The sequence below is a fragment of the Herpailurus yagouaroundi genome, unplaced genomic scaffold, assembly GCF_014898765.1.
Source record: "Herpailurus yagouaroundi ecotype Mexico unplaced genomic scaffold, PumYag 210, whole genome shotgun sequence".
NCBI classification, from domain to species: Eukaryota; Metazoa; Chordata; class Mammalia; order Carnivora; family Felidae; genus Herpailurus; species Herpailurus yagouaroundi.
The window spans coordinates 28,706,695-28,719,715 of NW_024412441.1; the positions used below are offsets into that span (position 1 = coordinate 28,706,695).

Consider the following 13,021-nt stretch of genomic DNA (forward strand, 5'->3'; position numbering starts at 1 on the left):
CTCTCTGCTGTGCCTCTGTAAGTGGGGAGAACAGTTGTTCCTACTTCCTGAGTTTTTGTTCAGTGGAAAGAGATGGCACGCAGCCTGATAGGTAGCTCCATCTGAGAGCTGACAGGGGGCTCTCTGGGTAACAGACACAGGACCCTCTGTCACCTGAGTCATGGTGTCTCAGTGACAACTCAGGTACAAAGGCATGAAGTCTCTCCAGGACTTGCAGGCCCTGGGAGAGGAGGCTTATCAAGGAAGGCTGCTGCAGAGATCCCTTTTGGCTCACAGGAATGTGGTGGTAGGACCCGGAAACCAGCATGCCACAGCTGCATCCTCTGGAGTACCAGAGGGCAGGTGAGCAGGTGTGCTTAGGGCCAGGATTGTCTTGGAGAGAGGGACTCTGGTTGGTGACAAACTAAATAGCATTTACCAGCAGGATTGTCCTAGCAGAGCCCAGTGAGATGCGGAGGGGCCTGGTTGTTAGTCATCCCTGGTCTCTGAGGTTGTAAAGCATAGAGAGACCTGAGGTGGGGCCCTCTACACCTTGATGTTCCCTTCCCAACCACAACTGACAAGCTCCATTCTCATCTGTGGGCATGCCTCCTTTCTTGTTTTCACTCTTACACATACTCCTCTCTGTGCTGGGCAAGCAGGGACTCCTGAAGCACTTATTTCTACCCAATGTCAGTAATAGCAGTTGCTGTTTACAGCTTTCCCAGCACGCTTATGCTGTATCTCAACTGCAAGGTGGTTGGAGCCAATCTTGCTGATGTTGGAACCAAAGCTCCATGAGGCTGAATGTCACTCACCTGAGGATGGTGGCCTGGGCCTCTCCTTCTGCTTTCTGTGTTCTGTTTCCCATCTGTCCTGCTTCCCTCCCTCCACCCTAACCTTGTGAGTGTGTACACAGTTGTAAATAGCAGCTAGAACTATGAATCTTTGACTTTAAAGCCCACGTCCTTCCCACTTCTGAGAGGCCATTGTTATTTTCTTTCTCCCCATCTGCTTGGTACAGAACTTGGCTGTGGTACTGAGCTCTCTGGAGGGTTGCTGGAGTGCTGTGCACACCATTTTTGAGCAAAATTGGCATGTCCTGTGCGTGGCTGCTATTTATGTCTTGTTCCATTGTTCAGACTGACAGTGAATAATCTATTTTTCATTCACGGATTCAACTCTTTCTTTCTTTCTTTCATCAAGGTGTTCTAATGTTAATTCTGATTGTCATCTGGCTGATGCAGCTTCCTGGGAAGCTGTATCCAGACCTTTTTCCCCCTCTCCCTCCTTCTCTCCCTCTCCATCCATCTCAGTCTGAGACCTAGAGTGGCAGGCTGTCTGGAGTGCAATGGCAGACAGAGCCCCCGCTTTGCTCACTTCTCTGCCCAGTGGACTCTGGACAATGTGCCCAAGGAGGAGAATGCCCTGGAGGCCTGTGATGCTCTGTACTCTCACTAGTGACCACGAGTAGGGACCCCCCTCAACCTCTTAGGTTCTTGTTGGGCTTTGCTAAGGAGACAGACTCTGTTACAGCTCTAGGCTTCTCTGAGCTCAGCTTGCTCCAGGGACAGACACAGCCATCCTTACAGAATAACATTAGAGGAGGCTATTTGAGCTAGGAGAGGTCAATTTTCATTGACCTCTGCAGAGCCCTAAAGCCCCCAGCCTCCTTTGATGTGAGCAAAGGCCTACCTTCACACCACCATCATAACTTGCTGTGTTCAATGAGCCTCTGCCTGGGACACTTGACTCCAGGGTGAATACCAGAGCCCACTGCACAAGAGGATAGGCATTTGCCCACCTATCAACAAGATGTGTCAGCCTCCAACTCTGCAGGGCACTGTGCTATACCCAGGGGACACAGACAGACCCGCTGCCCTCTAGAGCCTCAAGTGTAGTGGAAGAGGCAGGCAGTAGCAAGTCAAGAAATAAGTGTTCAAAAGTCAGCCTCAGAGAGCAATGCTGGTAACCCAGGAGCCAGACTAGGTATTTAGTGAAGTCTCCAAAATATTCAATGATAGAGCTTAATGTTTGGTATTTCAAAAGAAATAGTAAAGTGTAGTCCTCATGGGGAAAATTAGAACTCAGGCCTCCTTAGACTCATTCTGTGGTTGGCACTGTTCTTAGTTATGATAATTGTGTCTGGGGTGTGAGCAGGCATCACTGTTGAGGTAGCTGCTGTGAGGGCTTCTGGGAAGATGATATTTGAGTTGAGATTGAGGAGCAAAGGTGCTAGGAACAAAAGGGTCTGGGGGTCTCTGGCTACATAATGTGATGCTGGCCCCACAGGAAGCCAAGCACTCAGGGTGTTTTTCATGGGCTTTTATCCCTTGGATCCTGCGGATTAAGGTGGACAGTTAAAGATACCCAGGCATGACTCCCAACGAAAATTGTTCTGTGACATCCACCCCCTACTATGTTCACATAACCTTTTCAGGAACCCCCACTTTTGCCCTCCTACTTGGATTAGGGCACAACCACGCCTACCAAGTACCTGTTCTATTTGCAGCTCTCACCTCTAAACGTCTTCAGACAAAGCCTCCGAAGGACATGGGTGATGAATCATGACTCTCTTCTACTCAGTTCATATTTCCTCTTACCCACACTGCTTGCCTGACATTTTCCTTCCATGTGCATCTGACCAGCTCATTTTTTCCCATGCCCAGGATGCTGGTTCCATTTCTGACAGCCTCCGTTCATATCACACCTCAAGTAACTCAGGGCTTGGCGTCCTCTGGGCTTGGCGTCGCTGCTTCAGACCAGTTTGGTTTTGCCTGCATGGAATGCTTTGTTGTTTGCGTGTGTTCCCCTCTGCAGTCAGCAAAGTGGGGTCTCTAAAATCCATGGATGGTGCTAGCTTACTTTTCAAAAGCATCATTGTGATGGGATTGGTTGGGTTTTAAAAGGCAGGAAGCAGCTGGATCAAAAGATTTTCACCTTTGGTGTTGGCTTTTGAACAGTCCTGTTAAAATTGCATTAATTAAAGTCATTCTAAAACCAAAGTCCTTGTTTCATTTAGGAAGAAAATGAATAATTACCTTTTGTAAATCAGCTATAAAAAGCATATTTGATAACTTCTTAGTAGTCTCACTCCAAAAAGCTGGGCACGTGCAAATAGAGACTAAAGGAAAGAAGTGCACTGTGCCCAGCGAAGCTCTGCTGGCTGCTCTCTTCCAAGCTCTCATGTGAGGCTTTAATGCGTGCTGCCCTCCACGTGCACAGAGAGGTAATGGGTTTGCTGGGGAGGCAAGCTGGGTACAGGGATCCCACACCTGGTGCACCCTTGGTGCAATTAGGGATCCCACGTGTGACCTTAGGAAAACACTCAACCTTGCTGGGCCACTTCATCTTCAGGGCCAGGACACAGATACCTACAGGGGGCTGCTGAGGGCTAAGTGATCTAAGTAAAGAGCTAAGCTTAGGGCATCAGACAAGAGGGGACCTTGAACTCCTTTCTTTTTATGGAAGCTTACTCCATATTACCTTATTTTCAGTCAACTGCAAAATTCAGCAAATATGCATGGATCCCTGACTATGCTATGTAAATTCCAGTTTACATGAGAACATTTTCCTCACCCTACCAGGGAGCTGTGCTGGATGTAAAGGGCCTGGGGCTGCCCTTTGGTGAATTCACTCTGTAATGCTCAGGAATCCTGAGAGGCCGTGAGATTTTCTCAGGTGGTGCCTGGCTGACCCCAGAGTCACTTTTACACCCGGCTTACAGCGGGAACTTGAGGTTCTCTGTGTTGGACCAAACCCCATAGTGGGTGTGGCCACATGAGGCCACAGGACAGTGGACAAGGGAACAGTTCCCTTCCATGCCTCATCTCACACCCTCCTCCAGGGCCTCAGGGATGCTCTGAGTTGGCAAAGAGTTGTGTAAAACACTGCCACACTGTTGAGGTCACCACAAGACCCTTCCATATGATCTTATTCTGCTGAATATTTAATCATCACTTCCCAAAAGTGTGGGACTTCTCTTTTATGAGAATGAACCCAGCATTAATCCTAAACTGTGTTCTTCTGATACAGGAGATAGGCTTAGATAAAAATTAAGTGTAGAAAGTTTGGGCTGTAAAGTCAGGTAAACAAGGATACAAATCATAACACTTTTTTATTATTACATGGTAGCTTTGGGACATTTGCTTAGTCTGTGAGTCTCCTTTTTTAACTGTACAGTGGAGTTGATAATAGGATTCAATGAGCAAAGGCATTAGAGAACTGAGCTCAAAATAGGCATTCGATAAATATTTGCTTTCTGTGCTCTGCTTACTCCTGTTTCAGGAAAAGGTGAAGTTTGGCAAGATACTTATCACTTTCTATGTTAGCCCAGAATGCGCACAGGAGAAAAAAAACACCCTAAGACACACACTACTTGGAAAGCTGAGAATTTGTCTAGTGGGTTAGACACTTATATTTTGGTGACTCAATCTCAAGGGGGTGTGAAATCTCGGCCCTGGGTCAAGACTGCTGTCCCCATTGCTGGGCACCTGGGCCTTGGCATATCTGCTTTCTCCTGAGGGGCAATCTGAAAAGCTTTCAGGGCTAGAAAGACTCAGGAAGCTAAATGGGATGAGCCTCCGTGCAGCCTTCCTCAGAAGTTACCAAACAATGTCCGTCACCTTCATGGCTCCTGGCTCCCTCCTTCCGGTTGAGCAGTAGCCCTATAGTCACCTCTGAATGTCAGCTCCACCTGGGTAGAGGAGGCCCCTTTACTAAGGGGACCAAACCCGCATATGGAGGAGGTGGCTAGGAGGGCAGTGGCAACCTGGGGGCTGCTGAGGGATGTCCTTGCCCAAGCCCTTGTTTGGACATCCAGGCAGGGGTCAGAGAAACTGACAGGGAATCTTATATATTTGAGGTGGAACATGGGGTGTGTCTGAAGCTTTGTCAGGAGATATCTTCAGACCCGTGCAAAATGTGAACTCTTCCCTCAGGACTAGCCTCCCAACCAGTATGCCCTATCTGGCTCACTGTGGGCACCCCCAACTTTTGTACCCTCAGTGGCTGGAGTGTATGTACCCCACCTCTGCTCAGAAACCCCCTTGGCTTCCAGTCTCCTCAGAGCCAACATCAGAGTCTATACTGCCTGCAAGATCCTACCTGACCCAGCGCCCACCTCCTTCCCAGACTTAGTTCCAGTCTGCCTCGGGCTCACTCCACTCCCAGCCATGCTGACCTCCCAGCCCCTGTCCCTCCATCTGATCCTGCTGGCTCCCCCAGGGCCTCTGTAGCTCTCCCCATGGCCTGAATGCCCTCCCGACCTGTCTTCACATCCCTCAGAGTGGCCCCTGCTGATGGAGTGCCCTCAACTACTACTCCACACCCCCATTTTCTCCTCCTGACAAGGTAGTGTGTATATACTACAGACAGTTGTCTGTCTCATGGTCTCCTGGCTGGAGTGCAGGCTCCCTGAGGGTAGCCATCCTGCATTTACTAACTGCCTATCCCCATCTTGGGACAGTGAAGGGCACATAGGACTTTGAATACATATTTGACAGGCTGAGTACAAGCACTCTGGCTTGGCCTGAGCAAGAGGTAAGCTGTACTTGCTATGGATAGTATAAATTTATTTTTGTCCAGCCTCCTTGGTCCATTCATTCATTCATTCATCAGATGTTTATTGACACTAGATTGTGTTCCGGGTGGGCCAATGTGTGGGAACAGAGTCCCACCTTCAAATGCTCACAGCCCATAGTGGGAAGACCAGGAGAGGGATCATCACAGCACCTGAGCCTCTGCCCTGCTGGAGAGAGTGTGTATGTGTGCATGTGGTATGTGTGCCCCTGATGTATGTGGGTGTGGTGTGCGTGTGTGTGCATGTAGTGTCTATGCCTGGGATGTGTGTGCATGTGTGTGGGGTGGTGCATGATGGGGAGAGCTGCAAGCACTGAGGAGGGCGTGACATCTGACCTCTGGCCTCTCCACTTCCACCTGGGCCCACCCTGTGGCTGCAGGCCAGACTTCCTCGAAGTGTGCATCTCTGTCCTGGAGCTTTGCCTTTCTGTGAGTGGTTCCAGGCCGCTGGCAGCCTCTGGAATTGAAATGGGGTGAGCAAGATGGGACAATGGGAGAAGGCCCCCTGACTTCTGGAACATCATGGCTCCCTAAGTCTGCAACAGCACATCAGGGGGTTAATGGCAGCAATGACTCTGTTAAGAGCCTCACCTAGAACTGCCCAGAGGAACAATTTTGTATTATTTCTACAACGAAAGGCTGAGGGAGTTTTTGAACTTTTCCCTTTTTAATTTCCATTTTTTCTGAAAAGCAGTGATTTTGGCACCCTATCTATGGCTGGCTTGCGTTCTGACAGGGAAGGACTCAATGACAGGGTCCCCAGTCATGCTGCGGTGAGAGGTGGCTATGCCCATGGCCGGCTGAGCAGGCAGCCAGCAGTGAAAGGATGAAAAGAAGGGCTCCCTCTGGTCTGGCTCACACTGCTTCTGGCTCAAACCACTTTGAGTGTGAGTGAAAGGAGAGTGGAAGCACCCGAGTGGCACTCCAGAAGTACCTGCTTGCTATTCATGGCCCTTCAGGATGTTTCTAGCTGCTTTATATGTGTTGTTGCCACACTGGTCATTTAGGAGAGGAAAATATTAGGTCCTCAGAGGTTGGTTTATCCAGACTTGCTGAAGGAACTCTCTAAGGTTTTCAGCGGACATGATATTTCAGGCTGAGCCCCTGATGTGTAAGCTATGACATTTATGGAGTTGTATTTCTGAAACAGTATTGAAGGACAATATGCTCAGCCAGTCACCTTCAGTGGCATCCAGAGGGCTTCTGTGTGGACACAGGCATACCACTCTCCCTGCTCTGCTACACAGCTTCTGTTCTTAACAGAGCCCCTATGCCTGTAGATAGCAGACTTTGGGCAAATTAGGTAAATGAAGTAGAAATGCAGTTTGAAGGCCCCTTTTAGATGGCATGACTACCATGGTACCTGAATCCTTTACATATGTATTACCCACTGAGCCTTGGGAAGAAAAGTGATATACTTTTTTAATAATCATGTTATGTTCATAGCCCAGCCTTGACATCATTTAGGACCACCCCGAGACCGCCTGAACACAAAGGAGAGCCACTGTCATATGAAAATGGCATTTGGTATATTTTTAAAGCTTGGAAACTTAGAGAGAAGAGTGAAAACAGCATATGAAAGTACAATGCCCCACATCAAGTAATAAGCACCTCACATGAAACATGTAAATGAAATTGAGTCATGCATCTGAAAGTGAAATGATGTGGTGGGAACAACTTTTTCTCCTTAAAATCCTCAGATGCTGCCATATTGGCCCAAAACTTGTCTGCCCCTCCTGACTATCAATGGTATAGATTTCGTTTACTCATCTACATCAAACAAGGGTTGATAAACCAATGCTTGCAGGTCAAATCCTACCCACCTGCTGCCGTTTGTGTAAATAAAGTTTTATTGCCACACAACCAGACTCCCTCATTTACATGTTGTCTCTGGCTGCTTTCATTCCAAAACAGAAGAGTTGAATGTGTGACAGACACAGTACAGTCTCAAAATCCTGAAATATTGGTGATATGGCCCTTAGAAAGGTTTTCTGACCTATGACATAGAGCACAGCACTATGGAGGCCAAGCACACAGTGGTTCCTTGTGCATCCCACTCAGCATGGCTTTGTTCTGAGGCCACCAGCATCCCACCACATTGAGTGTGACATGCAGGGGATGCCATTCTTTACAAAACAACAAATGAAAACTCAGGTCCAAACCATGTAGATCAGTCTTGCCATTGTCCTATGAAAAGCCCTTGTAGTTTTTGAGGATGGAGTAATTCTCTATATTCCAAAGAGGCCACAGAGCAGGGATTTCACCCTTTTCTTGTCCTTCCTAAAGCACTGGCTCCAGCTTTTTGAAATATGACAGTAAATCAGAGACCTGATGTGATCTACGCATGAAAAAATGGTCATTGTTACCCTCGTCCTGCATTGGTGGCAAGAGAAGTTATTTCTGTTTCCAAAACACACCCGATCTCGTGCTGGTAGCTCTGGCATGCTAGAGTGAATTTTCTCATTGTCCAGCACTCCTATGTTACTCTTTGGAGGTTGTCTCCATCGTGAGAGTTTGGTTTAGAGGCAGAGCTGTGGGAAACCTTTCTCAGCACTCCTAGGCAAAGTTAGTTTTTTTGTGTGTACGGAGAGTGACTGGCTCCCTGAACCCTCTATTCTCCCAGCCCAGTATCCCCAACAAGATTTATGCCAGCTAAATAAGAGTGTTATGGATCCTGCCACTACCATGAAATCCCAGCCAGCTGCAGGACCAAGAATTGCGCCCCCCCCGCCCCCCACCCAGCCACATCAATATTTGAGCCAGGTCAGAGACCTGCCACAAGGTACCACCAAACCAGAGCTGGGACTACATTGAATTGGCATCTGATGGGAAAATGGGGCTATGCAGGTTCCACTAATCTCACAGTAGCACACTGACAGAGTTGGATTTTGACCCCACTTACTGCATTATGCTGGGATTTCACTGTATGTACATTTTATTGGATACTGTCCATCTCTTTATAAGCAGACCTCCTCCACCAAGTGCCGATCTTTTCTTGGGAAGGGTCAGCTTCTTCCTCATGCCTGGCTCTTAGGGGATGCTTGCATATTGGTAGCCACATGAGGAACAGGTTGGCACTGTGTAACACTTGGAATGATACAAAGCCCCTGGCCAGAGAGAGGACACTCATTTGGGAATAGCTCTCCCTTATGTCGAGCTGTGTTGGCTTCTCAGTAACTTGGAGCCCTTGGTGTGTATTCTACCCTCCCAGGTGACTCAGAATGAGTCCAGCTTTTCAGTGTGGTAATGATGCCAAAGCTGGAAGACAGTAACCATGCCCCCCACCCAGCTTTCTCATGTCTCAGGCTCAGTGATCCCACTTTCTTCTCTGGCTTTCTGTGACTTGATTTCAGAGTGTTCACATAATGGTTGGCTTCCTCAGTATGTGAAGTCCCTTTAGGGATGTGTTAAGACCAAATGCAGTACTTAAGGTGTGTTGTAACTTGTCTATACTTAAAAAAAAACCTTTTAACCTAAATAAAGCATATTGCAACAGTAAGTCCACTAATCAAAATTGTGCAGCTTGATGGTTGGAAAGAAAATCCTTATACTCACTACCTAGTGGAGAGATGGTGGGATATTGGCATCCCAGTCCTTCCCTCTTCCCATGGCCCTAACATCATGGATGAGTAATGTCTGTTCTTGAAAGTCAAATAAATGAAACATGCAGAGTACATTTTTGAGTCCAGTTTTGTGTTCTCTCAACATTACATTTGTACACTCCATCTGTAGTGTTGTAGGGTGCTACAGTTTGTTCATGTTCATTTCTCTGTGGTGCTGTTAGTTTTTTTTTTTTAAATAGACTTAATTTGTAGAGCAATTTTAGTTTTACTCCTGAACTGAGCAGAAGATACAGAGATTTCCCATACAACCCTAGCCTCACACATAATACATGGACTGCCTTCTCCACTATCAGCATCTTTCACCAGAGAGGTACATGTGTTCCCATTAATGAACCTCTACTGATACATCATAATCACCCAGAGTCCATAGTTTACATTAGGGTTAACTCTTGGGGTTGTACATTCTGTGGGTTTGGACAAATTTATAATGACATGTATCTATCATTATGGTATCAAATAGAGTATTTTCACTACCCTAAAAATCTTCTGTGCTCCACCTATTCACCCCTTTCCTCCCTACTCCCCAATCCTTGGCAACCATTGATCTTTTTATTGTCTCCATAGTTTTGCCTTTTCCACAATGTCACATAGTTGGAATCACTTAATATGTAAACTTTTCAGATTGGCTTCTTTCACATAATAATATGGACTTACATTTCTTCCGTGTCCTTTCATTGCTTCGTAACTCACTTCTTTTTAGCACTGGATAATACTCTGTTGTCTTTATGTACCAGTTTATTTATGCATTCACCTACTGAAGGACATCACTTGACTATTTCCAACTGTTAGCAATTATGAATAAGCTGCTATAAATATCTTATGCAAGTTTTTGTGTGGACATAAGTTTTCAACTCCTTTGGGTAAATACTGCTGGATTTTAAGGTAAGAGTATGTTTAGTTCTGTAAGAAACCACCAAACTGTCTTCTGAAGTGGCTGTATGATTTTGTTCTCCCATCAGCCGTGAATGACTGTTCATGTTAATCCACATCCTTGCCAGCATTTGGTGTTGTCAGTGTTCTGGATTTTGGCCATTCTAATAGGTGTGTAGTGACATCTCGTTGTTGTTTTAATTTGCATTGCCCTAGTGACATTTGACATGGAGCATATTTTCATATTTGTATTTGCCATCTTATATCTTCTTTGGTGAAGTGTCCGTTAGGTCTTTGGTCCATTTTTAAATTGGATTGTTTGTTTTCTTATGTTTTTGAGTAGGCTCCACACCCAGTGTGGGGCTTGAACTCACAACCCTGAGATCAAGTGTCATATGCTCTACCAACTGAGCCAGCCAGGTGCCCTTGTTTTCTTATTGTTGAGTTTTAAGAGTTCTTTGTATTTTTTGAATAATAGTCCTTTATCAGATATGTACTTTGGAAATATTTTCATGAGTCGATGTCTTATTTTTTATTCTCTTCACAGTGTATTTTGCAGAACATAAATTTTTAATTTTAATGATGCCCAGCTTATCAATTCTTCCATAGTCTGGTCTTTGATGTTGTATCCAAAAACTCATCACCAAACCCCAAGGTCATTTGGATATTCTCCTATGTTATCTTCTAAGCGTTTTATATTTTTGTGTTTTACGTTTATTCTGTGGTTCATTTTGAGTTAATTTTTGTGAAGGGTGTAAGGTCTCTGTCTAGATTCATTTTTCACATGTAAGTGTCCAATTGTTTCAACACCATTTGTTGAAAAGACTGTCATTTCTCCATTATGTTGTCTTGTTCCTTTGTCAAAGATCTGTTGACTGTATTTATGTCAGTCTAATTCTGGATGCTGTATTATGTTCCACTGATCTACTTTTTTATTCTGTTACCAATACCACCCTGTCTTCAGTACTGTAGCTTTAAGTAAGTCTTGAAGTTGTATAGTGTCAATCTTTGTTCTTCTCTTTCAAATTGTGTTGGCTATTTGGGTCTTTTGCTTTTTCATATAAATTTTAGAATTAGCTTGTCAATATCCACAAAATAACTTGCTGAGATTTTGAATGGAATTGCATTAAATCTAGAAGTTGAGAAAAACTGACATCTTGACAGTGTTGAGTCTTCCTATCCATGAACATGGAACATCTCTCTATTTTGTTATTTAATTTTATTCATCAGAGTTTTGCAGTTTTCCTCATATAGCTCTTGTAGGTATTTTGTTAGATTTATACCTTAGCATTTCATTTTTTTAGGTGCTAATGTAAATAGTGTTGTGTTTTTAGTGTCAAATTCCACTTGTTACTAGTATGTAGAAAAGTGTTTAATTTTTGTATATTAATCTTCTACCTGCAACCTTGCTATAATTGCTTATTAGTTCCAAGAGGGTTTTTTTGTTGATTCTTTCAAATTTTTTACTTAGACAATTATATCATCTGTGAACTAAGACAGCTTTATTTCTTCCTTCCCAATTTGTATGCCCTTCATATCTTATTGCATTAGATAGGATTTCCAGTATGATATTGAAAGGCCATGGTGAGGGGGAAAATATTTTGCCTTATTCCTGAACTTTGTGGGAAAGCTTCTTGTTTCTCACCACTGTGATGTCAGCTGTAGGTTTTTTGTAAATGTTCTTCAGAAGCTGAGGAAAATTTCACTCCATTCCTAACTTGCTGAGAGCTATTTTTTTTATTATGAATCAGTGTTTGATTTTGTCAAATGCTTTTTCTGCATCTATTGATGTGAAGATGTGATTTTTCTTCTTCAGCTTGTTTATGTGATGAATTGCATTAATTGATTTTTTAATGTTGAACCAGAGTTGCATATCTAGGATAAATCCCATGGTCATGCTGCATAATTCTTTTTATACTTCGTTGGATTCAGTTTACTAATATTTTGTTGAGGATTTTTGCATCTATGCTTATGAGAAATATTGATCTGTGGTTTTCTTTACCTGCTGTGTCTTTGTCCGGTTTCAGTATTAGTGTAATGGTAGCTTCATAAAATGAATTAGGAAGTAGCCCCTTATGCTTCTACTTCTGGAAGAGATTAGTAGATAATTTGGTATAATTTCTTCTTTAAATTTTTGGGAGAATTCACTAGTCACTTCATCTGGGCCTGGTGCTTTCTGTTTTGGAAATTTATTAATTATTGATTCAATTTCTTTAAAAGATACAGGCCTATTCAGATTGTCTATTTCTTGTATAAATTTTAGCAGATTATGTCATTAAAGGAATTAGTTCATTTCATTTAGGTTATCAAATTTGTGGGCATGGAATTGTTCATAATATTACTTTATTATCCCTTTAATGTCGAGGATCTATAATAATGTCCTCTCTTTCATTATTGATATTAATAGTTTGTGTCTCCTCTCTTTTTTTATTAGCCTGGTTAGAGGTTTATCAATTTTATTGATCTTTTCAAATAACCAGCTCTTGGTTTTGTTGATTTAATTTATTGATTTCCTATTTTTAATTTCATTGATTTCTGTTCTAATATCTATAATTTCTTTTCTTTTACTTGCTTTGGATTGAATTTGCTTTTTCTTGTTCTAGTTTTCTAAGGTGGAAGGTTAGATTATTGATTTTAGATCTTTCTTTTTTTCTGATATATGCATTCAATGTTATAAATTTCCCTCAGCCCACAATTTTGGCAAGTTGCGTTTTTATTTTCATTTATTTAAAAAAAAATTAAAATTTCCCCTGATACTTTTTCTTTGAACCAAGTGTTATTTAGTATTGTATTGTTTAATTCCCAAGTATTTTGTGATTTTCCAGTTACCTTTCTGTTATTGATTCTAGTTTAATTCCACTGTAGTCTGAGAACCAACATTGTATGGTTTCTATTCTTTTAACTTTGTTAAGGTATATTTTATGGCCCCAAATGTGATCTATCTTGGTGAATGCTCCATGTGAGCTTGA

At 43.6% G+C, this 13,021-nt stretch overlaps 1 protein-coding gene across 1 annotated transcript in view; it reads left to right on the forward strand.

The window, feature by feature from the left end:
* SH3RF3 (SH3 domain containing ring finger 3) overlaps nucleotides 1-13,021 on the forward strand; it is a 195,919-nt gene that overhangs the window by 37,910 nt on the left and 144,988 nt on the right. The window lies entirely within an intron of this gene.